At 35.8% G+C, this 25,264-nt stretch overlaps 1 long non-coding RNA gene and 1 other non-coding gene across 2 annotated transcripts; both read right to left on the reverse strand.

Moving 5' to 3' along the window:
• Positions 1-8,547: 8,547 nt before the first annotated feature.
• LOC120136808 lies at positions 8,548-19,234 on the reverse strand. Its single transcript, XR_005517378.1, has 3 exons — positions 19,036-19,234; positions 9,244-9,246; positions 8,548-8,561 (listed from the first exon to the last, which is right to left on the reverse strand). It is a non-coding gene; the product is annotated as an uncharacterized LOC120136808 (long non-coding RNA).
• Positions 18,379-18,474, reverse strand: LOC120136950. Its single transcript, XR_005517391.1, has one exon. It is a non-coding gene; the product is annotated as a small nucleolar RNA snoR128 (small nucleolar RNA).
• Positions 19,235-25,264: the final 6,030 nt, after the last annotated feature.

Here is a 25,264-nt window from a genome sequence, read left to right on the forward strand (position 1 = left end):
TTATGTGCATTTTAGCCATAGCTCAATTCACGTTTTATGTGCACTTAAGTCTAAAGCCCAATTCACGTTTTAATTTGATGATATACAATTTTGAAGTATGAAGCCCAAATGCCCACAGGCCCATTCACATTTCGAAACCCTATGAGTAAACGTTCTCAATTCACACTGAAGCAAGCAATTGAAGCAAACCTCCAAATCCAATTCACACTCCCAATCTCAGTCTCTCACGAACCAGCGGCGCAATATCGTCGATTCGAACCAGCGCTGGATCTCCTCGCCACGAACCTGAACCAGCGTCGTGGGTCCTCCACATGAACCTTTTCAGATTAATAGTGTAATTGACTTTTGGTGTTATAGTGTTATTGGTGTTATGATTGGATCCTTGAGAATGAATAAGGAGCCCACTCCTCATGTGAATATATTCCTCGTATGGCCAGGTGCAACGAATGAAAGTGAATATATTACTACGTTTGCTGCTGAAAATACAGTCATTTAATGTGGATTGTGTTTTCTATTGAAAATACAATCATTTAATGTGGACCGTGTTTTATAACTTATATTGAGACTTCTCTGTTTTTTGCTCCTACATTCCTTTTCAAGTTGTTGGATCATTTTTTAAAGGTATAGTAAGTTAGAACATTATTTTTATTACATTTAAAAGCATTTAAAATTGTTGTTATTTAACGGGTCACGGATAAGACCGTTAGCCCGTGGTTTAAATGATACGGGCCGCGGGCCTTAGAATTCAAGACTGTTTATGATTGCGGGCTTTTTAAACCGCTCTGTTTAAGCCCGCACTAAAACCCGCGGGTTAAACGGGAGGGCAGCCCGTATATCCAGCTCTAATTTGTAGGGTTTCATCCCCATCATATTCCACATGTAATGATGATGTGGATAATGAAAACATACGTGGATTATAAAAAGAGGAAAATTCTAGCGCGGTTAAGTTTTTAACATTATATATTAAAATAAAAAAATGTTAAATACTATGATTTAAAGAAATTAAAATTGAAGTATTAAAAAAAGTAAAAATAATAGCTTATGTACTAAACATATAATTTATCTTATTTTTTTATAATAATTTACCCTTCTCTCTTTCGATTTCTCATCACTATGGTCATGCGGCTTGTAACTATAATAATTTTTTTATACCCAGCTCTAATTTATAGGGTTTCATCCCCTTCACTATTGTCGTGCTCATTTTAAAATTTAATTTTTTTTATTAATTAATTTTTTTATTAATTATGTTTATTTTAAAATTTTATTTATGTTAATTTATAACAAATTATTTATGTGTACTTACATTAAAAAAATATTTTTTGATCTATTGGTTGATTATAACACATTGATATTGGGTATTTGTCAAAATCAAATAGGGCTTGTTTGGTGCTCCGTGATTGGAATTAGGTACGATCAATTTTCTTAACATGATATTATAGCCAATGTCATTAAAGGTTCGAATTTGATAAGCATCATGCATTCTTTCATTTCACCTCCCACTCTAAAATGTTTCACCCTTCCTCCCCAATACTAAATTAATTCAAGTATTAAATTATTTTCAATTTTATGTGGAAAATAGAGCAAAGACAAGTAGCCTTTGATCTGGTGACAACGTCGACCATCACCTTTGTCACGTCAAACCAATATATTAGTGGCCAATCATATCCTTTACCATGATAAGTTGCTAAATTTTGGCCGATAATGTGATGAAAAAAAATATATCATTTAGGGTTTGGGATAATTATTTTCTAAGTAATGTGGTTGCTACAATTAGAGATGGATCGAAGGGGACGGGTGGGGAAATTATCTCCTGAAAATTTAAAATTATAATATATTTTAGATTTTTTTTCTATGTATTTTCAATTGAAAATATGTTTTCTCCCTTTTGACATTTATAAGTTAGTTCCTTCCTATAATTTTAGAAGTTCGTCCCTGTAACATAAAATCTTACTCCTGTCCCTAACTACAATATATGTTAGAAGATGCTCATACGACATGTTTTCCCCTAGTTGTAAGTATATCCGAAAGCTTCATCCATGGTCATCTTCCTCTGCATCACCCGAGCTATGTAGAAGACGCCCTGTAATTCATACGTCTTCATTAAGACACCCCGTGCTTTATGTGAGAATGCGTTACACCCCAATTTTCATTTTTTAAAAAACTTAATTAATTGATTTTTGGGGATCAAATTGGTAGGCTTTTGGGAATTTTTTGACCATTCTATAAACTTTCAGTCAATCTAGGAGCTTAGGCCCGAATTTACCCATGCCTTTGTCCATAAAATACCAAATAGCACAAGGAGCCCATACCTCTACAATTTAGGTTAGAGAAAATAACCTCAGTGACCAAAAATCCCATATAATATACGATTTTAACCAACTTTTTTCGGATTTGCCAAAATGACCAACAAAATCGCAATGCGATCGCTAATTCGCAACGCGATCTCCATTATCGCAAATCAGTTTCCAGATTCGCAACGCGATTATGACTATCGCAATGCGATTTTCCAATTTGGCGTTGCGATTTTCCCAATTCGCAATGTGAATAAGTAAATCGCAATGCGAATTTGGAAAATCGCAATGCGATACTGACTATCGCAATGCAATTTTCCTAATTCGCATTGCGATTTACGTATTCGCGTTGCGATTTTCATAATTCGCAATGCGAATACGTAAATCGCAACGCGATTAAGTAAATCGCAATGCGAATTAGGAAAATCGTAATGCGAATACGTAAATCGCAATGCGAATCTTACTATCGCAATGCGATTTACATAGCGCCATTCGTATTAACGCGTATTTTTTTTTTCAAATTCCAAACACGAATTTTTTCTTAATAAATCGGAAACTGAACCGTCCACAGTAATCGCAACTCATAACCTCAAACCTAAAATCACAACACTCAGTCCCATCTCCATCTCTCACTCCTACGGCGAAATCCGTCCCCATCTCCGAAGATTTCCGTCCCCATCGCCGACGAAATCCCTCACAACCATTCACAGTCAAAAATCCCTCACAATCATTCAGAAATGGAAAATCAACCTCCGAGGGTTAGTTTTTTTTTTTTTTTGAAATTTTTGCATTATTTTAGGTTTTTCATATTGAGATTGATGATAAGTTTACTGGTAATTTCAATAATAGATTAACCATTTCACTTAGATTTCTTATTAAATTCATTCGATTGCTGCCAATACTGCTAAACTGTTTAGCCTGTGAAGTTAGTATTTGTCTTTGTTTTGTCTTTTGGTTGAAGTAATGCAGAAGAAGAATAGTTTCGAGAATGAAAATCGCAACGCGGAAATAACTATCGCAACGAGAGAATCGCAACGCGAAATAAAAATCGCAACGCGAAACCAAAATCGCATTGCGATTTTCATTTCGCGTTGCGATTCTCTCGTTGCGATTTTCATTTCGCGTTGTGATTTTTCATTTCGCGTTGCGATTCTCTCGTTGCGATAGTCATTTCGTGTTGCGATTCTCTCGTTGCGATAGTCATTTCCGCGTTGCGATTCTCATTATCTCGTTGCGATTTTCATTTCAACCAAAAGACAAAACAGTGCTGCAAATTTTAGTTTCAAGAATAAACTACTATTTATGTTTATTGTTTTTGGTATATCTTGACAGTGTAGTTTTTGGTATATCTAACTTGGTATGTTTATTGTTTTTGTAGAAATTTTTTTCGGCTTCATTGACATTAAGGAATAAAGTTAGCCTAGCCACTACAATTGCTTCGAAGCTTTCACCTGCACAAAGAAAATTGTTTGAGGAAACCTGCTTCGGGCCATGGCTGAGAGTACAGCATCCGGGTGGAGATGCTAATTTGACCCATTTGTGGCTTCAGACCATGACTAGCGATCTACCCGACAGTATACAACGTGGTGAGGAAGAGATATGGTTTCATTTTCCACCGGCGTATACTTGTTTTGGGCGGAAGGAGTTCTGCTTAATCACTGGTCTACGATTTGGACACGATGATGTAGGCAGGTACACTCGTCATATCACCCGCCCATCATGGTTATCCAGGGTTTTTCCTAATGAGTCAATAGAGAAGCCGAACTTACACGTCGACGACATGAAGAAATTGTTTAATAAGAAAGATGGTTTTACTCGGATGAATGACGTCGATGTTGTCCGAGTATGCCTTCTACTACTTTTATATGCCGGATTTTTAGGCAGAAAGGCCAGACAACCTATTCCTCAGGAGCTAATATTATTGGTAGAGGACCTAAATGCATGGAATCTGTTTCTGTGGGGTTCGTATATATGGAAAGCTACTTGGACTAAGTTATCATCTGCCTTTGATGACCGCAAAAGTTTGCGGGGCGATGGGTCGAAATACACTTTGTCAGGCTTTGTTTGGGCCTTTAAGGTAAGAATTTCTATATAATGTTTTCAAAATTATTATTAATTATTTAACAATTACTAATGTTTGTCATTATATTGTTTGTAGATTTGGATATTCGAGGCCTTTCCCGCCATGAAGACATTTGCAATAAAAACTTCAAATGATATTCCCAGGGCTATTTCCTGGAAGAGGAAACGTTTGTTGGATTGGGAAGACTTAATACCATATGCGACAATAAATAATGTAAGTTAACACAAATACTATCATATATAAACAAGTTATTAATAGTAGACGTTTAACTTTGTTTGAGTTTTTATATTTTTAGGAGGCCAACATTCCATTAATGAGACTGACACCCACGGAGGCTGAGCTTGCCAATGATTGGTAGCAAGCTAGTCAGTGTTTTCTTGATGGCACGAATGATGAGTAGCCTCCACTTCCTCCACTTCGAGAGCCATCACCTCACCCAGAGCCATCACCTGATCGACCCAACTATACACCTCTACAACGAAAGCCATCACCTATCCCGTCACATCATCGAGCCTCTTCTCCACCATCACCTCATGATAGGCGACCGAAAAAGATGCCACGACTTCTATCTCCCTATTCTCCACCTCCACGGGATGAGTCAAGGGAGTTACGTGATGAGGTCAATGCCTTGCGTGAGGAGATCGGTACTCTACGCGATAATGATGGTGCATGGCGTGTGGAGGTGTCTACTTTACGTGGTGAGGTTGTCGCTCTACGTGAGATGGTAGTATCGTTGTAGAATGAGGTTCATACTCTACGCAACGAGGTAAGTTTAAGATTTTCCATATTTAACTTGATGATAAATTTACTCGTAATTTCACTTAAATTAACCATTTCACTTAGATTGCTTAGTAAATTTATTCGGTTGCTGCCAATACTGCTAAACTGTTTATTAACACTGTGAAGTTAGTATATGTCTTTTTGTTTTGTCTTTTGGTTGAAGTAAATTTATTCGGTTGCTGCCAATTTTGCTAAACTGTGTATTCTTTAACACTATGAAGTTAGTATTTGTCTTTGTTTTGTCTTTTGGTTGAAAGTTTGAAATATATTTGTCTTTGTTTTCACTATTTAAATATCATGTCTGTTTATTTACTGATATTTGTATTTAATTATTTAGCGGACCGATAAGGTGGATGCTTTACGTTGGGTTTTTCTTGCACGACAGAGTTCACGCATCAGACGACGTGCACGTGCTATTAAGTCTCCGTATACCCCAATAGTACGAAGACACCGCAAGAAGAAGCCCGACTCGCCTGCCATCCCTCAAGAGTCCACTCCTATCGTTGAAGAGGCCCCTATCATTCCTCGAGAGTCCCCTCCCACCGTTCAAGAGGCCACTGTCATCGTTGAAGAAGTCCCTCCCACCATTCAAGAGCCCGATTCACATGGCGTCATATGTAGGATTCTTGAGAAACCCTCTGACATGCCGGACATGATGGATTCAAGTTGGCTCTCGTATGAGTTACCGGCCAGTACCATACCGGTATCTGAAGTGGAGAGGAAACAACTACCGGACACAATTCTGGATAACACCCTTTGGGCTAAGACCGCAGTTGATTTTTATCTACATGAGCGGAGCCAGGGGTGTTTCACTGACATATGCAAGCTCAACGATGATATCTATTTGTTGCTTGATTGGTCTTGGTGGGGCGTATTATTAGGGGTCGAAGACAATGGCTATTTCGATGGAGGGGTAAGTCTTATATTTTTCTTATATTTTAATTTGATTATTTTTTTTAAATTTATGTAAGTTACTAATATATGTCTTTTTTTGTAAAACAGCATATCGATGCGTGGGTGTCACGTCTTCTAATAATTAGGAAACTTAAGGAAAATAAAAGAAATACGCGATATACAATTATGCCGACGTCTTTTAACGCCGTTCACTTGAAGAATCAATGAGATGAATCATTTGCGTTGGGCAATGGACAAGCTAAACTTTATCATGCATGGTGGGAGGTCGATAAGGTTAGTGTTTATTTTAGATTGAGTTTAAAGGTATTCATAAATAAGTACGCAAATGAGTGAATTATTACTTATGATTGCAGGTGTTTATCCCTGTTTTGGAACGTAAACATTGGCTTCTCGTCGAGCTTCAGATCCCATCCCTTAAGGCAATAGTATATGACAACATGATAAATTACATATCATTGGCTGATTTAAGAGATATTATTAAGGGATGGAGCTCTTATTTGGCTAAATTCTTGGATGCGATAAATTATTGGACTCGTTCTGGAAACAAGAAGCCAAAGAAGCTCAATATTACAGTTAGCAGAGACGAGACCGCACCACAACAAACGAAAGGACCCAGAGGGGATTGTGGTCCTCTCGTATGCTTGGCGTTGGACCGTTTGATCACAGGAAGTATACAGTATCTACCTCCCACCGATAGATATAGAGCTGCAATAGGCTTGTGGTTTCGGCATTATATGGCTAGATCGATATATACGAGACGCTGCCTACCTGCATCCGCGTTATAAAAATGTCCATAAACAATTGGTATGTTTATAGGCTTGTGGTTTGAAAATGTTTGGTTAAGTACCTAGAATTCAATAATTTGTTGTTTGTAGGTTTTAGATGTGTAGAAAGTGTTGTTTGAGAAAATGTTTGGTTTATGCAGGTTAATCTCAGAAGTAAGCTGCGTGAAAATGATGTATGGCTGCAAAAGTTGATTCAATAGTAAATGAGGAAATAAGAATTATTGCTTATTTTTTGATTGTTTAATTGATTTGTAAAAGGTGATTTGTAAAAGGTGATTTGTTTAATTGATGTTAACATAATTCTTATTTGTGCTTGTTTAATTGATTGAAATGTAATGGTTGATTTTGTTGATTTCAATCTGTATTATGTTGAAGGCAAAAAGTACTATCGCAATGCGAAATGAAAATCGCAACGAGAGAATCGCAACGTGAAATGAAAATCGCAACGAGAAAATCGTAACGCGAAATGAAAATCGCAACGACAAAATCGCAACGCGAAACTAAATTCGCGTTGCGATTTTCATTTCGCATTGCGATTCCCTCGTTGCGATTTTCATTTCGCATTGCGAAATTCGCGTTGCGATTTTCATTTCGCATTGCGATTCTCTCGTTGCGATTTTCATTTCGCATTGCGATAGTAATTTCCGCATTGCGATAGACATTAAGATGATTGCCTATTAAGTGATAACAACTGAACAGATCATAGCAATTTTCAAACTCAAGTTACTAATACATGCCTAACTGAAAATGTTAAAAGTTCACACATAAAATCTACATAATACAACGTTTGCATTTAAAAATCACCTAAGTTAACAGTCCCAAAAGGTGAAGCCAGTTGTGATTGGGATTTTAAAGATGATTGCGATTTTGATTGCCTTTTTCTTGACACCATATGAGCTTTGGATTTTGATGATGATCCATACTTTGGTAGAGGAAAAGATGATTGTGATGGCACTGGTGATCCACATGTCAACCTTGTATGACCACTTTCCTTGCACCGACTACATGTCGTTCTCTTCTTCTCTTCACCCTTAGACGGTATACGATCGTGACTTTTTGGTCGGCCAGGTAGCCTTCTGTCCATGGCTGGTGGCAAAACTATTTGTAAGTCATCTGGTATGTCCCACTCAGAAGGATGTGGAATAGGGTAGACAATCTCGGCATAAGTCTGTCGATATACTTCTGTAGTGTAGCAATCCATAGCGTATGTGCTTGAATCATCTTGGTTTAGATGAAGAGCAACTTTTATAACATGGCCACACGGATAACCAGATGTTTGCCATTTCATACAACTACACGTCCTTGCATTTAGATCGACAAGTCCATTTAAGTTATTATCCAGTACTTCAAACAAAGTGTTTGAACATGGTTCAACTCTCCATGACGTTGACTTCACAACACTTTTCGTTATCTTTTTTTCAGTCCATGGTGTAACACGATGTTCCAATGTTCCTGTAAATTTAAATAAATAATACTTAGTAAAATATATGATAAGTTACAAATTCAAAGAAATAATACCTGCATGGTTTCTTTTCTTGTAGTACCACTCTTAAATAGAGGCTCGAAAAAACTCCATTAACATAGTAATGGGTAATTTCCGGGAATGACGACTTAGAGCGTTGATTGATTATGCACTATTAGACGTCATGAAACCATATCTTGCTCCAAGTTGATGTACTCTTGACCATCTTTCAAACCCGACATCTTCTAGTGTTTGAGCACACTGAGGCAAAACACGTCTTAAACAGTTTATATGCTTATTGAAATCCACTTCCCGATAAGCTTTTACAGCCTTCCAGTATGTCCATTTTTGCTTTTTTATACCAGCAGACCTTGATTTTAGATTTCTATACAAATGAGCACCACAAAGTCCATGAAAAGCATCTGGGAAACACCTTCTAACTGCGTTGTCAATTGAGTTTGCCCTATCGGATATGATTGTCAGATTGCTAATAGGACCTATACAATCCCTAAGATGCCCCATAAACCATGTCCATGAATCAGAGGTTTCAGATTTGCCAACCCCGTAAGCTATTGGCAATATCCCATTGTTAGCATCCATGGCTACTGCTAATAAGTTTACTCCAAGGTATCGACCTTTCAAATGTGCTCCGTCAACTATAATAACTGGGCGCATGCAAGTAATAAACGAACGAATCTACAAAATAAAATACACAAGAAATATAATCATTTAAATGTGAAATGCATGTAACTAACAAAAATGAGTCAACAGAATTATATTGATTTACTAACCGCAGCACCAATGGCGATAAACAGCAACTCAAAGCGTCTATCTCTATCTTTTTTGATATGAGTTACCGACCCAGGATTTTTCAGCTTTAAATTGTGACAATAAGCCGGCAGTTGGGTAAACGATGCTTCTGGCGACCCCCTCAACAATTCCAAGGCATAACATTTGGCTCTCCAAGCTTGAGAATATGATATACTAATCTTGAACCGAGCATTCATGTCAGTCATAATTTCATGTCCCCGATATACCCTGCCATTCAAAAACATTAACTCAGCCAGAAAACCACCCAACACATTTTGTTTGCCTGTCTATTGTGAGGAAAAACTTGGGTTCTTGAACATGTATGTTTATCAATAAAAGTCCTAACTTGAAACATTTCACAATCTTTTATCCTCTTTGCAATCATACGCCACGTACAGTTTTTGTCAATCATACACCTTGTTTCGAAACGATCTTTGCTTGATTTGTTAACTTTTAGTTGATAGCCATCTTCCACACATTTCGTATACAAAGCTATCTTCAAGTCTTCCTTTGTATCAAAACAATCATCTTTCTTGATACGAATAACTTTTGTGTAACAATCAACTGCTTTCTTTACCAACTCTTCTTCCGGTATCTAAAGTAATTCTGACATATTCCAGTTATACTCCCGTGGCATTTTCTTTTCTTCGGGGACTTTTTCTTCTTCTTTTTCTTCTTCAGGATTATATGAATTACAGAATGGATGTTCAACATGTTCATTCACAGTCGTAACTTCCTCCTCATTATCATCAACAACATCTTCCTCGGCAACGGTTATTTCATCATCAAAATTCGGGTATTGACCAATATCAAAATCATTACACGCAGGGTCTGTTTCTTCTTATGAAACATCATCAAAATTTGAGTATTGACCAATATCAAAGTCCGGGTATTGACCAAGATCAAATTTCGAATACTGACTAGTACTCACAATTTTTTCTGTTGGCTCATCATCGTCTAATTGGTCAATACGAAAACCGGAATTTGGTGCTGAAAGTTGATTGGGATTTGGATTAGAGAAAGGTTGTGGGTTTTGAGAAAAACTTAGTTGATTACTACCCGCTACTGACCCAACAATACTACTTCTAGGTTCAACAACATATAATGTAACATCATCACTTGAAACACTAATGTAAGCAATGAATCGTTCAACATCTTCATTGTCGGTTAACAAATAAACTTTACCATTTCTCTGATAAGATAACCTAAATCCACTTAGGGGCTCTAAATTCAATTTCTTTGAAACACATAACATTAGAGTTTCATAAGTTAACTTTTTTAATGACAGTTTTAGTTGAAGATTCATGGGTAAAGACATATATTGTAAAACACCATGAACATTCTCCCATGACCCTCCAAAACACAAATCTATCCAAACATGATCAACATTAGATGATTTCATGGTTGTAAATTAATTTACTAAACAAACGAGCTGCGAAACTAAGACCTGTTGCCGGATGGGGAAGGATATAGGAACGGATGTCGCCGGAGAGAGTGATAGATGGAGATGGAATGAGTTGCGATTTAGGGATTTAGGTTATGAGCTGTTGCTTCTGCGTAGATATATACACAAAAAATTTGTGTTGCGAAAATAAAACCTATTACGAACTTTGAAAATCGCATTGCGATTTTGTATTATCGCGTTGCGAAAGTAAGTATCGCGTTGCGATTTTCCTAATTCGCAATGCGAATAAGTAAATCGCAATGCGATACTGACTATCGCAATGAGATAATACAAAATCGCAACGAGATTCTGACTTTCGCAACGAGATTCTGACTTTCGCAACGAGATTCTGAAAATCACAATCATCTTCAAAATCTCAATCACAACCGGCTTCACCTTTTGGGACTATTAACTTAGGTGATTTTTAAATGCAAACGTTGTATTATGTGTATTTTATGTGTGCACTTTTAACATTTTCAGTTAGGCATGTATTAGTAACTTTAGTTTGAACATTGCTATGATCTGTTCAGTTGTTATCACTTATTAGACATTCATTTGACTATCGCAACGGGGAAATCGCAACGCGAAAATGGCTATCGCAACGCGAAAAATGGCTATCGCAATTCGAAATGAAAAATCGCAACGCGAAAATGGCTATCGCAACTAGAAAATCACAATGCGAAATGAAAATCGCATTGCGATTTTCTCGTTGCGATTTTCATTTCGCATTGCGATTTTCTCGTTGCGATAGTCAGTTTCGTGTTGCGATAGTCTGTTTTGCCTTCAACATAATGCAGATTGAAAATCAACAAATCAACTATTACATTTCAATCAATTAAACAAGCACAAATAAGAATTATGTACACACCAATTAAACAAATCAACATTTACAAATCATTTTTTACAAATCAATTAAACAATAAAAAAATAATAATAATTCTTATTTCCTCATCAATTATTGAATCAATGAATCAACTTTTGCACCCGTACATCGATTTCACGCAGCTCACTTAAGGATTAACCTACAAAAACCAAAAATTTGCTCAAACAAGACTTCCTACACATCTAAAACCTACAAACAGCAAATTATTGAATTATAGGTACTTAACCAAACATTTTCAAACCAAAAGGAGTATATATGTTAACAAAACTTGCATTTGACTTACCAATTAACAATGGATACTTTCATAACGTGGATGCAGGTAGGCAGCGTCTAGAATATATCGCTCTAGCCATATAATGCCGAAACCACAAGCCTACTGCAGCTCTATCTCTATTGGTGGGAGGTAGAAACTCTGTGCTTCCCGTCGTCAAACGCGCCAAGCACATGCATACGAGAGGACCACAATCCCCTCTGGCTCCCGGCGATTGTTGTGGCACGGTCTCGTCTCTGACAACAGTGACATTGAACTTCTTTGGCTTCTTGTGTCCAGAATGAGTCCAATAATTAATCCCATCCAAGAATTTAGCCAAATGAGAGCTCCATCCCTTGATAATATCTCTCAAATCAGACAGTGATATGTAATTTATCATGCTGTCATATACTATTATCTTTAGGGATGGGAGCTGAAGTTGGACGAGAAGCCAATGACGACGTTCCAAAATAGGGATAAACACCTGCAATCATAAGTAATAATTCATTTATTTGCGCACTTATTTATGAACACCTTTAAAAAATTTAAAAAATAAACACTAACCTTATCGACCTCCCACCATGCAGGATAAAGTTTAGCTTGTCCATTGCCCAACGAAAATGATTCATCTCGTTGATTCTTCAAGTGAACTGCGTGAAAAGCCGCCGGCATTATTGTATATCGTGATTTTTTTTTAATTTTCCTAAGCTTCCTTATTATTAGAAGACGTGACACCCACGCATCGATATGTTGTTTTACAAAAAAAAGACATATATTAGTGAATTACATTAATTTTTAAAAAAATTAATCAAAATCATATATAAGTCAAATATAAGACTTACCTCCCCATCGAAATAGCCACTGTCTTCAACCCCTAATAACACACCCCACCAAGACCGATTAAGCAACAAATACATCTCATCGTTGAGTTTGCTTATGTCAGTGTAACACCCTTGGCTCCGCTCATGTAGATAAAAATCAACTGCGGTCTTAGCCCAAAGGGTATTATCCAGAATTGTTTCTGGTAGTTGTCTCCTCTCCACTTCAGATACTGGAAGGGTACTAGCCGGTAAATCATACGAGAGCCAACTCTCATCCATCATGTCCGGCAATGGTGGGGGTTTCTCAATAATTCGATATATTACCCCATGTGAATGGAGCTCTGGAATGGTGGGAGGGACCTCTTCAACGATGACAGTGGCCTCTTGAACGGTGGGGGGGACTCTTGAGGGATGATAGGGGCCTCTTGAACGATTGGAGGGGACTCTTAAGGAATGACAGTTGAGTCGGGCTTCTTCTTGCGGAGTCTTCGCACCATTGGGGTGAACGGAGACGTAATAGCACGTGCACGCCGTCTGATGCGTGAACTCCGTCGTGCAAGGAAAACCCGACGTAAAGCATCCACCTTATCGGGCCGCTAAAAAAAATTAATACATAAATCAGTAAATAAAGAGACATGATATTAAACAAAGACAAATATGTTTCAAACTTGCATTGTATTCACCCAAGTCATTATTCTATCATAGTTCACAAAATGCATCAGATAACATTCCAGAAGTAAGCACTTATATAAACATTTAAAAGGACAACATATATAAACATTCAAGAAGAAGAATAGTTTACTTTCGCAACACGAAACTTACTTTCGCAACGCGAAAATGACTATCGCAACGCGGAAATGGCTATCGCAATGCGAAATGAAAATCGCAACGATAAAATCGCAACGCGAAACACAAATCGCATTGCGATTTTCATTTCGCGTTGCGATTTTGTCGTTACGGTTTTCATTTCGCATTGCGATTTTGTCGTTGCGATTTTCATTTCGCATTGCGATAGCCATTTTCACGTTGCGATAGTCATTTTCGTGTTGCGAAAGTAAACTATTCTTCTTCTGCAAATTGAAACTTGAATGGATTGCATTACTTCAACCAAAAGACAAAAACAAAATCAAAAACAAATACTAACAAAAATAGTTTAGCAATATTGGCAGCAACCAAATGAATTTATTAATCAATCTAAGTGAAATGGTTAATCTAAGTGAAATTACGAGTAAATTTATCATCAAGGTAAATATGAAAAATCTTAAACTTACCTCGTTGCGTAGAGTATGAACCTCATTCTGCAACGATGCTACCATCTCACGTAGAGCGGCTACCTCACCACGTAAAGTAGACACCTCAACACGCCATGCACCATCGTCTTTGCGTAAAGTACCGACCTCCTCACGCAAGGCATTGACCTCATCACGTAACTCTCCTAACTCATCCCGTGGAGGTAGAGGTGGAGAACAGGGAGATAAATGTCGTGGCATCTTTGCCGGTCGCCTATCTTGCGGTGATGGTGGAGAAGAGGCTCGATGATGTGATAGAATAGGTGATGGCTGTCGTTGTGGAGGTGTATAGTCGGGTCGATCAGGTGATGGCTCTGGGTGAGGTGATAGCTCTGGGTGAGGTGATGGCTCCCGAAGTGGAGGCTGCTCATCATTCATTCCATCAAAAAAACGCTTACTAGCTTGCCACCAATCAGTGGCAAGCTCAGCTTCCGTGGGTGTCAGCCTCTGTAATGGAGTGTTGGCCTCCTAACAATATAAAAGCTCAAACAAAGTTAAACGTGTACTAGTAATAACTTGTTTATAAACATATGGTAGTATTTATGTTAACTTACATTATTTATTGTCGTATACCGTAGTAAATCTTCCCATTGTAAGGTCCGTTTCCTCTTCCAGGAAATAGCCCTGGGAATATCATTTGAAGTTTTTATTGCATATGTCTTCATGGCGGGAAAGGCCTCAAATATCCAAATCTACAAACAATATAATAACAAACATTAGTAATTGTTAAATAATTACTTATAATTTTGGAAACATTATATAAAAATTCTTACCTTAAAGGCCCAAATAAAGCCTGTCAAAGTGTATTTGGAACCATCGCCATGCAAACTTTTTCGATCATCCAAGGCAGACGATAACTTATTCCATGTAGCTTTCCATAAATACGAGCCCCATGGAAACAGGTTCCACGCATTTAGGTCTTCTACCAATTTGATTAGATTATTCGGAATAGGTTGTCTGGCCTCTCTGCCTAAAAAGCCGGCATGCAAAAGTATTAGAAGGCATACTCGGACAACATCGACGTCATCCATCAGAGTAAAACCATCTTTCTTATTCAATAATATCGTCAGGTCTTCCACGTGTAGATTCGGCCTCTCCAGCTCAGGAAAAACCCGGGATAACCATGATGGGCGGGTAATGTGTCTAGTGTACCGACCTACATCATCGTGTCCGAAGCGTAGACCGGTGATTAAGCAAAACTCCTCCCGCCCAAAACACGTATAGGCCGGTGGAAAATCAAACCATATCTCTTCATCACGACGTTGTATAGTATCTGGTAGATCCCTAGTCATGGTTTGAAGAAACAGGTGTGTCAACATCGCATCTCCACCGGGATGTTGTACTTTCAACAATGGCCCGAAGCAAGTATCCTCAAACATTTTTCTTTGTGCAGGTGAAAGCTTCGACGCAATTGTTTTGGCCAGGCTGACTTTATTTCTTAAGGTCAATTGAGCCGAATAAAAGTTCTACAAAAACAATAAACATACTAAGTTAGATATACCAAAAACTACACTGTGAAGATATACCAAAAACAATAATAAACATAAAGAGTAGTAGTTTATTCTTCAAACTTAAATTTGCAACACTGTGAATTTCTTATTTGTCTTTGTTTTTTGGTTGAAGTAATGCAATTCATTCAAGTTTCAATTTGCAGAAGAAGAATAGTTTCTGAAAATGAAAATCGCAACACGAAAATGAAAATCGCAACGCGAATTTGACTATCGCAACGAGAGAATAAAATCGCGTTGCGATTTTGTCGTTGTTCTCGTTGCGATTTTCATTTCGCGTTGCGATTCTCGGTTGATTTAATAAGCAATCTAAGTGAAATGGTTAATCTATTATTGAAATTACCAGTAAACTTATCATCAATTTCAATATGAAAAACCTAATAATAATGCAAAAATTTCAAAAAGAAAATAATTAAAAAATCTAACCTTTGGTGGTTGATTTGGTTGATTTTCCATTTCTGATTGTGAGGGTGGCTCTGAGAGATGGAGATAGACGGATTTCGCCGGAGATGGGGACGGATTTCGTCGGAGATGGGTGAGAGAGTGAGAGATGGAGATGGGACTGAGTTGTGATTTTAGGTTTTAGGTTATGAGTTGCGATTACGGGATATACTGTGGACGGTTCAGTGTTCCAATATATTAATATTCGTGTTTGGAATTTGAAAATAAAATACGCTTTGCGATACTAATGGCGCTTTGAAAATCGCATTGCGATTATGTATTATCTCGTTGCGAAAGTCAGTATTGAGTTGCGAAATTAAGTATCGAGTTGCGAAAGTCAGTATCGCGTTGCAGTTTTGTATTATCGCGTTGCGATTTTCCAAATTCGCATTGCGATTTTCCAAATTCGCATTGCGATTTACTTATTTGCATTGCGAATTGGGAAAATCGCAACGCGAAATTGGAAAATCGCATTGCGATAGTCATAATCGCGTTGCGAATCTGGAAACTGATTTGCGATAATAGAGATCGCGTTGCGAATTAGCGATCGCATTGCGATTTTGTTGGTCATTTTGGCAAATCCGGAAAAATTTGGTTAAAATCGTATATTATATGGGATTTTTTATCACTGAGGTTATTTTCTCTTTAGGTTATGGCATTGTTGATATTTGAAAATATTAAAAATAACTTTTATATTAGATATGGATCAGATGTAGAACACCCCAAAATCAGTTGTCCCCGTGAGATACAATACCCATATACCTTTAGGGTGCGTTTGGTTCACGAAATGTAAGATTACCAGTGGAAATAAAAGATTACCAGGGAATAAGATTACTGGGAATGTTACATTACTGTGTTTGGTTGGTTTGGCAGGAATGTAAGATTACAATGTTTGGTTGAAGGAATAAAAGATTACTGGAATGTATATTTTACCAAATTATCCTTGTTCTATATTTTTTAACAAGTGAAATTCTAAATACTTAAATAAAAATTATTTATATAAAAATTCATTGATAATATATGTAAATAAAAATTCATCGATGATATATTATTTTATTATCTAAATATATCATGTATTATTTTAATTTTAATTAATATTAAATTTTACATAATTTATCTAAAAATATATTAAAATTTTACTTCAACATTTAACTAAATATTCAATATTAGGGATTTTTAACTTTGACTATGATATTAAATCGACCATGACGATGATTCTGTTGGGTAATGTTTTCCACACAAAATAGCTATGACCATTAAAATAAGTTTTCCATTCTTGTTGTCGAGGATTTATTAAATGAATTATTAGGGGTTAAATATTTTTGACTATTACCAGATTTGAATCAAGGAAGTTGATATAAAAAAAAACTACTTTTAAAACTCACCACACCCATTTTGAATTCAAAGTCATGCTAATTGGTCTTACGAATGCCCAACTACATTTCAATCTCTAATGAATGAGCTTTTTGGACCATATTTGAGGATGTTTGTTTTGGTTTTCTTTGATGATATATTAATTTACTCTGACAATTGGGATTTACATTTACAACACTTAGAAATAGTATTAAAATTACTACAAACTAACTGATAATTTGTCAAAAAGAGAAAATATTTTTTTGAACACAAAACGGTTAAATGTATGGGACACATTATTTTTGTCCAAGGAGTTGCAACGGATCCTAGAAAACACTGTCCGAACACCAGCCAAACACTGTCCGAATCCATCCTTTTTATCTTTGATATTTTAACTAGTCATGGTTCTACTAGAGAAAGTATCAACTCCACTTCCCTTTCCATTTTCATGTATCAAGCTGAAACACTGTCCGAATCAAGCAATTTAGGCAGCTGAATTTTACGATTACAATCGTTAGCCAAAAGGAATATGAATGTTTTATTCATGGTCCAAAGAAACTCGGGAATTCATATTTAAAACACACCAATGGAATTGAATCAATAGCACCCACAAGAGCATATGCTAGCCACAAAGCAAACAAGGTACCACTTCCATAAAATATGATTGAATATGCATCTTCATTGTCAAGCTGCAGGTGTTTAGTATTCCAATCATCAGAATTGATTCAGAAACCATTAGAAATAGAAAGTACTTGTAAGAAAAGAAGCAAACTATAAAAAAACTCTCAAAGTATGATGAATTGAATGTGAGCAAACTTACAACACCGTTTGAAATTGAATTCTTTTTAAACTAACTATAGAAATAGGGATAAAGAGGGACAAACAAAACAATATGATCGGCCAAAATTACAGGGAAAACTATTTATAAGAATTGAAGAAAGAAGAAAATGAATTGGAACTAATCATCACAGCAACCAAATTGCAAATTCATTAAAGAAGTTAACTAATACATAATGAACAAAATCTAAGCAAGGCAAAGAACAGAAAAGAAGTGGTTCTAACCTTCACTAAGGTGAAAACACAAAATATCATTTCGGGGAAAAAGATATGTGCAAAGGGAATATGACCCTCTAAGGATCTTAATATATAAAAATCTTTTTAAAAAAATAAAAACATACACATATCCCAAACTCACAACTGAGTCCAAAATCCAAACAACAATGAGTGAGACAGATGGTGAAAAACTATGATTAAGTTACTATGTTGCTCAGGTAACCGCTCAGGATCGAAAAAATGGTCGAAAGTTTCATCAAGCATTCAACAAATGCCTTCATTGATTCCAAAACCTTATCATTGCAAACTAATTTGATAGCATAAAATCAAACAAAAGTTCATTTCTCAGTCAAGTAAAGAACCTATGATGTTTCTTTTTCTTTTTTTTCAATCCATTCTAATAGATCGAATCAATAGGTGCACATCTTTGTAGCAAATTATGGATTTGAAAAGCATAACCACTTGTAATAAAATCATACCATCTACACCAACCATTAGCCCCAATTGTGAGAATAGACATCTAAACCAATTAACAGAACAAAAAGATTTGGGGGGGGAGAAAACACCATGCAATTCAACATATACGAAGCAATTTATGAAATCTAGCACTGTCTACAACATCCAATACTAGAAGAATTTATGAGAATTCAACATTAGTGCATGATTGATCCAAGTATAACATCTATTCTAACCTCCCTCAATTTCTAAACATAGTTTCTAACTAAAATCCTTCACCACCATGTTTCTAAGAAAATACCTAGAAGTTTCAGGTGAATGCAAGTTCAGGGAGCATCAAATCCAACTTACACCAAGACTATCATTAAACTTATGCAAACAAACCTCCCCGTTTCAACTAAAGTCCAAAACATGCCAGGACAAAAGAATCCTACCCAAAATGTTTCCCTGTCTTCTTTTCAGAACAAAATAAACATTCAAAAGCCCTCACACCAGGGACACCAATTAACTTACTTTTTTAGTGAATTCCGTGAAAGACAACATGAAAAAAATTGCTATACAACAGGATAGAGGACCAGCACTACATTAAAGAGGCGTATTTGAGCTTGAGTCAAATTCATAGACAACACATAACTAAAGCTTAATTATGTTATTCAACTCTTGAAATTTGCTCGAGCTTGCTTAATATAAGGTTCCTTTCCATATCCGAAAAACAATAGCCTCTGCTCAAGTTTTAGTACAGTAAAAAGAAGCAGAGCATGGTCTTATTTTTTAGTTTCATTCCAAACAAGCAAATTGTGCTATAAAAAAAATTAAACCCTAAAGAGCCTAGTAAGTAATTACTATTTTAATCATTTAAATCCTTTTCGTCATCTAAAGTTCAAAAAAAAGAATCAAACAATGAGCAATGTAGACCTCATATTACTATATTTTTAAAGAGACCCAAATTTCCACAAGTTAGCCTCGCATACAAAAATTTAGAATAATAATAAGAAAAATTAAAAGAAATTAAGAAATTCGAACCTTTCAAACCAGAGCTACTCTCTTCTTTCTTTTTATCAACCTTCATTGGCTCCCTCTTCACTTCCTCCTTGACCTCCTCTTTTTTAATTTCCTCCTTTATCTCCACATTCAGATCCACCTCTTAAGCCTTTTTGTTCTTCTCCTTCGCAACTCTCACAATAGCCGCAATCTCCTTATCGACGTTATCTTTCCGAAGAAAATCACTTTCTTTGGCCAGAAAATCGAAGACTTTGTCCAAAAACCCAACTGGATCGGATGGATCCAAGCTCGCGTTAAACGGAACCGCTTTCAGTGGCAGTGATGAAGAAGTCGAGAGTTTCATTCCGGAATCATGTTAAACGAAGGGAGAAGGCTATTTTAGACCGGGGGACGGGAATAATGAAATACCTAAGGGAGACGAGGGAAAGATATTCTCGGGAAAACAGTAAAAAAAGTTACTGTTGGTATTATTTTTTAACTGGTATTTGGTAATGAGTCTTTAACCAAACGTAGGTATATTCATCTGGGAAAAAAATATTCCTCCCAGTAAAGAGTTATACCGTGAACCAAACGGGACCTTAAGCTTTACCATTACCTTCATCGTCGTTTATTCATCGATCAGTCGTGGCATGCAATCTCACCACCAGTGTGATTGTCGTCAACTTGTAACCAAGATCCAATCGTCCCCTTGTTGTGAAGCCTTGTTGTGAAGCCTTGTCGTTTTTCGTGAAGTTCAGCTTGAATCTTCATCGAAAACCCAAGTTCTCCCTCGTTGTTTTTGTCAATTTCGACCATATCTGTTGTGCGTTATTTGCATCACCCTGATCATCAAAAAAGCCACCTCATTCTGACCAAAACCCAACCTTCCATGTGCTGAGTCATCGCGCCAATCACCGTGGACATCACTCAAAATTTTCACGTGGGAGAGTTTTGAATTTTCAAAACATTTCTGATCATTTTCCTGTTGATCCAAGCCACTATAAGCTTTGATAAATATTTTATTTTTGTCATTCGAGTCGTTCTCGTTCATTTAGTGGCGTTTTCCAACCGGTCAGAGTTGGGAGTGAACATTTTGCCATTTATGACTTTGATGAATCCTTAGAAATGATTTCTCTTTTTTTTCTTAAAATTTTTATCTTGTTTTTCAAATCAAGATTTTCTTTTTTGAATTGTTCAATTTTAATTTTTTAAAAATTTAATCATTTTTCAAAGTTTCATTTTGATTTTTAAAATCCAATTTTTCTTTTAAAAGAGAATCATTTTCGATTTTAAACTTAGAAATTATTTTCTTCCATTTAGAATTAATGGCATCAAATTCCAAAATTAATTCATCATAATCATCTTGTAACTCATCAAAAGAATAGGAAATTAATTCATTTGAGTTAGAAGTTTGAATCTTCTTGGATAGCCATAAGACAAAGATTGGCTACTTCATCATCTTCATCATTGGTGATGTCCTCATCACTCCAAGTAGCAACAAAACCTTCTTCTTTGGCTTACCTAATCTCTTCGTGTTCAATTAGGGACAATCATATTTCACATATCACAATTTTGGTAATTGTAGCATATGATGAGATATTTTTCCTTCTTTGACTCATGCTTCATCTCTTTGTCTTTGGATGATATGAATCGTTTGAATCTCTTGAAGACCTTAACCATCTCTTCATCTTCTTTAACATCCTCTTCATCAAAATTGCATTCTTTATGTGTGGAGGATTTGAAAAAAACACCAACCTACTTTTTTGTTTTCTTTCTTTTCTTCTTTCTTTTTTTCTTATTACTCTTTCTCTTTTACCATCAACTCATAAGTGAGCCAGGAACAAATAAGCTCATCAAACGGCGATACCTTTGATTCTTTGCTTCGATGATCATCATCTTCTTCGACTGTTAGGACTTTGGAAGAGAGTAAATCAACTTCCTCAGAAGCTTTTCATTAATGATGGTTTCTCCATATCCCTTGAGATAGTTGACAATCAGAAAAAATATATTTGTCATAATTTTGATTTCTTCATCCGATTTCATCTTGAGATTCTCATAAGAACGGTTGAGAATTCTAATTTTTGTTTCCCTCAATTTATCGGTTCCTTCATGAGTAACTTGGAGCTTGTCCCTAAGCTCATTGGTATTTGAACAAGAGGAGACTCTTCAATGTTCATTTGAGCCTAATGCAAAAAATAGAAGAGCATCATTCTATTCTTCCAATAAACATAATTTGCTCCATTGAAATAAGGTGGCTTGTTGATCGATTGTAAATCTTCAATGTAGTAGGAGTCAGAGGTTGAAGTCATCTTTCTTGGTTCATTGTAGAAGTTGATAGTGCTCTCTTAGAACCGTCTCAAAGTTGTTAAACTGTCGATAGAGACATTCTATGATACCAATTATTAGCTTTTATGAACAATCAAAAAAGGCCAAAATGGGGGTGAATTGGCCTCTTACAAATTTTGTGGAAGTAAACGAAAAATAGAAATTTTGCACAACGATTTTAGAGTGGTTCGACTTCTAAACCAACTCTACATCCACTACCTTGGCATCCACATTAAGGATTTCTCAATTCCACTAGATTTATTCACTTTTGAGGATGAGGTGTAACCTTGCAACAACATACATGGTTGGTTTCAAAATTTCAAAAACCAAACCTACCTATTAAAATAAAAATTGATGAGATCAAATCCAAAGACTGAATTAGATTGGTTAGACCAATTTCCACCTAGTTTTACTCGTTTTTTAGTCTAATACGACTACCAACAGAAATAATTAGTCCAATAGGCACAAAAAATTATTTTGGGATCTATAGCATTTGTTACAGTCTTCATGTTCCACTGAAATAGTATTTTTTAGTTTATATTATTTTTTCATAATTTAAAAAAATCATAAAACTCGTCATTCCAAGGTGATGAGTTCTTTTGGATTTAAATAACTAGTTGTTTATAGTTATTTGTCAACGACATTATTTTGAATTGATGGAACTCGTCATGTGGGCATGATGATTTCCAACGGTCATTTTGATAAATTTTCAGTATAAATAGTAGTGAGGTGAGTTGATAGAGTTTATATGAGAATTAAATCATGCATTTTTTTGGAAGAATATTACGAAAAATTCTCAAAGAATCTATTTGGGTTTGATTACTTAGACTTTGACGATTCAGATTCAAGCTCATCTTCGTTTAGGGAGTGGGAAAATGAGGCAATAAAGTCGATACTTGATCAACATAAGGAGAGAAGGAAACTTGAAGAATAAAGAGATGAAAATCGAGAAGAATAAGAAGTATAAAAACTTACCAATCCAACATAGCAAATTACTTATAGAGAGGAATAAAAAAAGAAAAAGAAAAATAATAGTGTAGAAATTGAGAAGAAGAAGACAAAAAAATTGATTTTTATGTTGAAAAAAGGTTTTAAATATATGTATGAATTTGTGTTTAGTTAAAAAGTTTTTATGAATAGTTTGCAATTTTATATGAAATTTTAAAAACAAATACGGTTAATGATGTTCATAGATTATCCAAAAAAAGGTACAATAGACAACATGGGAATGAATTACGAAGGTTTTATTGGTCTGTTTGATATTTAGAAAGATGTTGACAATGCTTCCTATTGTAGCCTTCCCTTCTGTAGTGGCCACAAAGCTTGGGTAGACCTTACTCTCATTGAGGATCATCTATATCAGTTTGAATTCGACTAGATTTAGGTCGACCCTTCAACTTTCTACATAATTATAGATTTGGCAACCATTCTTCCAAAGTTATTGGTGGCTAATAAGCATCATTTGGGATATACTTAAACTCACAACTATATATGTTACGCATAGTATGCAGTCTATAACAATCACCAGCATAAGAGTATAGGTCAACATTAACTACATATAGGCAGTGAAAACGTGAGCGCATGAGTATCTAAAAGCTTGAAATCAACTACAATCACACCATCTTTTATTGAGATTACTAGTTTATGTAGCGGAATTGCACCTTCATCCGATCAACAAGTGCTTGGACAATGTAATCAGAATCGAGTTTGGTGAAATTATGAATAAACATTGATGTTACGTGTGTTTGATTTTTGTTCATTGTATTCTCAAAATCTGCAGCCCAATTTATGTCATCTTTGATCATTGTCTCTATTTTTCAACCTTTGTATGCCTAGACTTTACCTAATCTGAAGTAAGTCTCCTTTACAATACTTGCTACCGGAAGATGTTGAGTCCCTTTAAGCACTAAATTGATACATTCGGCAATATTAGTTGCCATATGGATGTAACATCTTCTTCGTATCTCCACAAATTTTTAAGCTTCGCACAAAAGTTTGGTTGTAGTAAAGCATATTCTAAAAAAGTTGGATTTAAGAATAATAACTAAAAAAATAAAGCAAAAATCATGAACAACAAAAAATAAAAGAATAAATTACCCATGTTGATAATCTCTTTATTTGATCTTTGTGTTCTTAAACCTTATCACAACATTGGAGACATAATATGACGTATGTAATATGCGAGACATACGTAGGGAGGAGACTACCTACTTCTTAATCTTATAAATCATGGCTAACAGCCCAGGTGAATGATATGATATCATACAAACCTCATCTTGAGTGACAATATGGGAACGTAAGTTGGAGAAAAAAATTTTGACATTTCCTACGACACATTATTAACAATGGTGAAGGAGAAAGGGAAAATGTTTCTGTTACCATCTTGTGCAACAGTTATCATCAAGACATGTTTGTATATGCCATACAAGAAAGTCCCATCCACTTGAACCATTTGTTTGCAATAGCGAAAACCTTCAATAGATGACTTGAAAGCCCATAACAAGCCACCGAAAACTCGTTTCCCTGGGATAACTTCTCCACGAAGTGTGGTCACATGATGAGTATAAGATTGTACAATGGTTCATAGGATGAAAATTCCATTGCATGTAACAATGTGAAAACTCATTATACGATTGATTCTAATCACTGTAAAATGGTGTCATCACTTTCCTTTTCACCATCCACTACTTGTAGTAATATGGAATATAACCAAATGTATTATGGATTAACGCCACTATCACTGAAACTAGGATCCTTGAATTTTTCTCGACCAAAAGCTTGACATGTGAACATAATCTAAGTGTTTTTGGTATTGTTTCAATGAGCTCAATGTACATGTGTGTTGGTCGTGGAAGCTTGTCACTTCCCATAACTTCTTCCTTTATAATTATGAAACATGTATCTTCCACTTATAGCTGACATTGTGGTTTATACACCTGCCGAAATATTTCTTTTGATCAGACTTTACCAAATAGAATTTTATAAGGGCTTTGATACATAACTCCTTGGCTGCTAGTTGGGCATCCTTCTTAGTTTCAAACCGGGACCCAACTACAAACTATGTTGATCTGATGTTGGACGAGGTACTCCAGTGGGTTACATATATATCTGGTATCCTCCTTAATATCAATAAAAAGAAGTTATCATTAACGAAAAATGATGTTTTTAACTTGTTTCCCTTTAATGAAAAATGTCATTTTCTCATTGACCATTTAATGCACAATGACAAACTTTTTTGTGTCCAATCACTTTATTTCAGAAAGTTTTCATTGATATATCACTTCAATTCAGTGATATATCATACCATTGAATAATGTTTTTGACTTGTTTCCCT

The sequence above is a fragment of the Hibiscus syriacus genome, unplaced genomic scaffold (assembly GCF_006381635.1).
Source record: "Hibiscus syriacus cultivar Baekdansim isolate YM2019G1 unplaced genomic scaffold, ASM638163v2 tig00110637_pilon, whole genome shotgun sequence".
Classification (NCBI taxonomy): Eukaryota; Viridiplantae; Streptophyta; class Magnoliopsida; order Malvales; family Malvaceae; genus Hibiscus; species Hibiscus syriacus.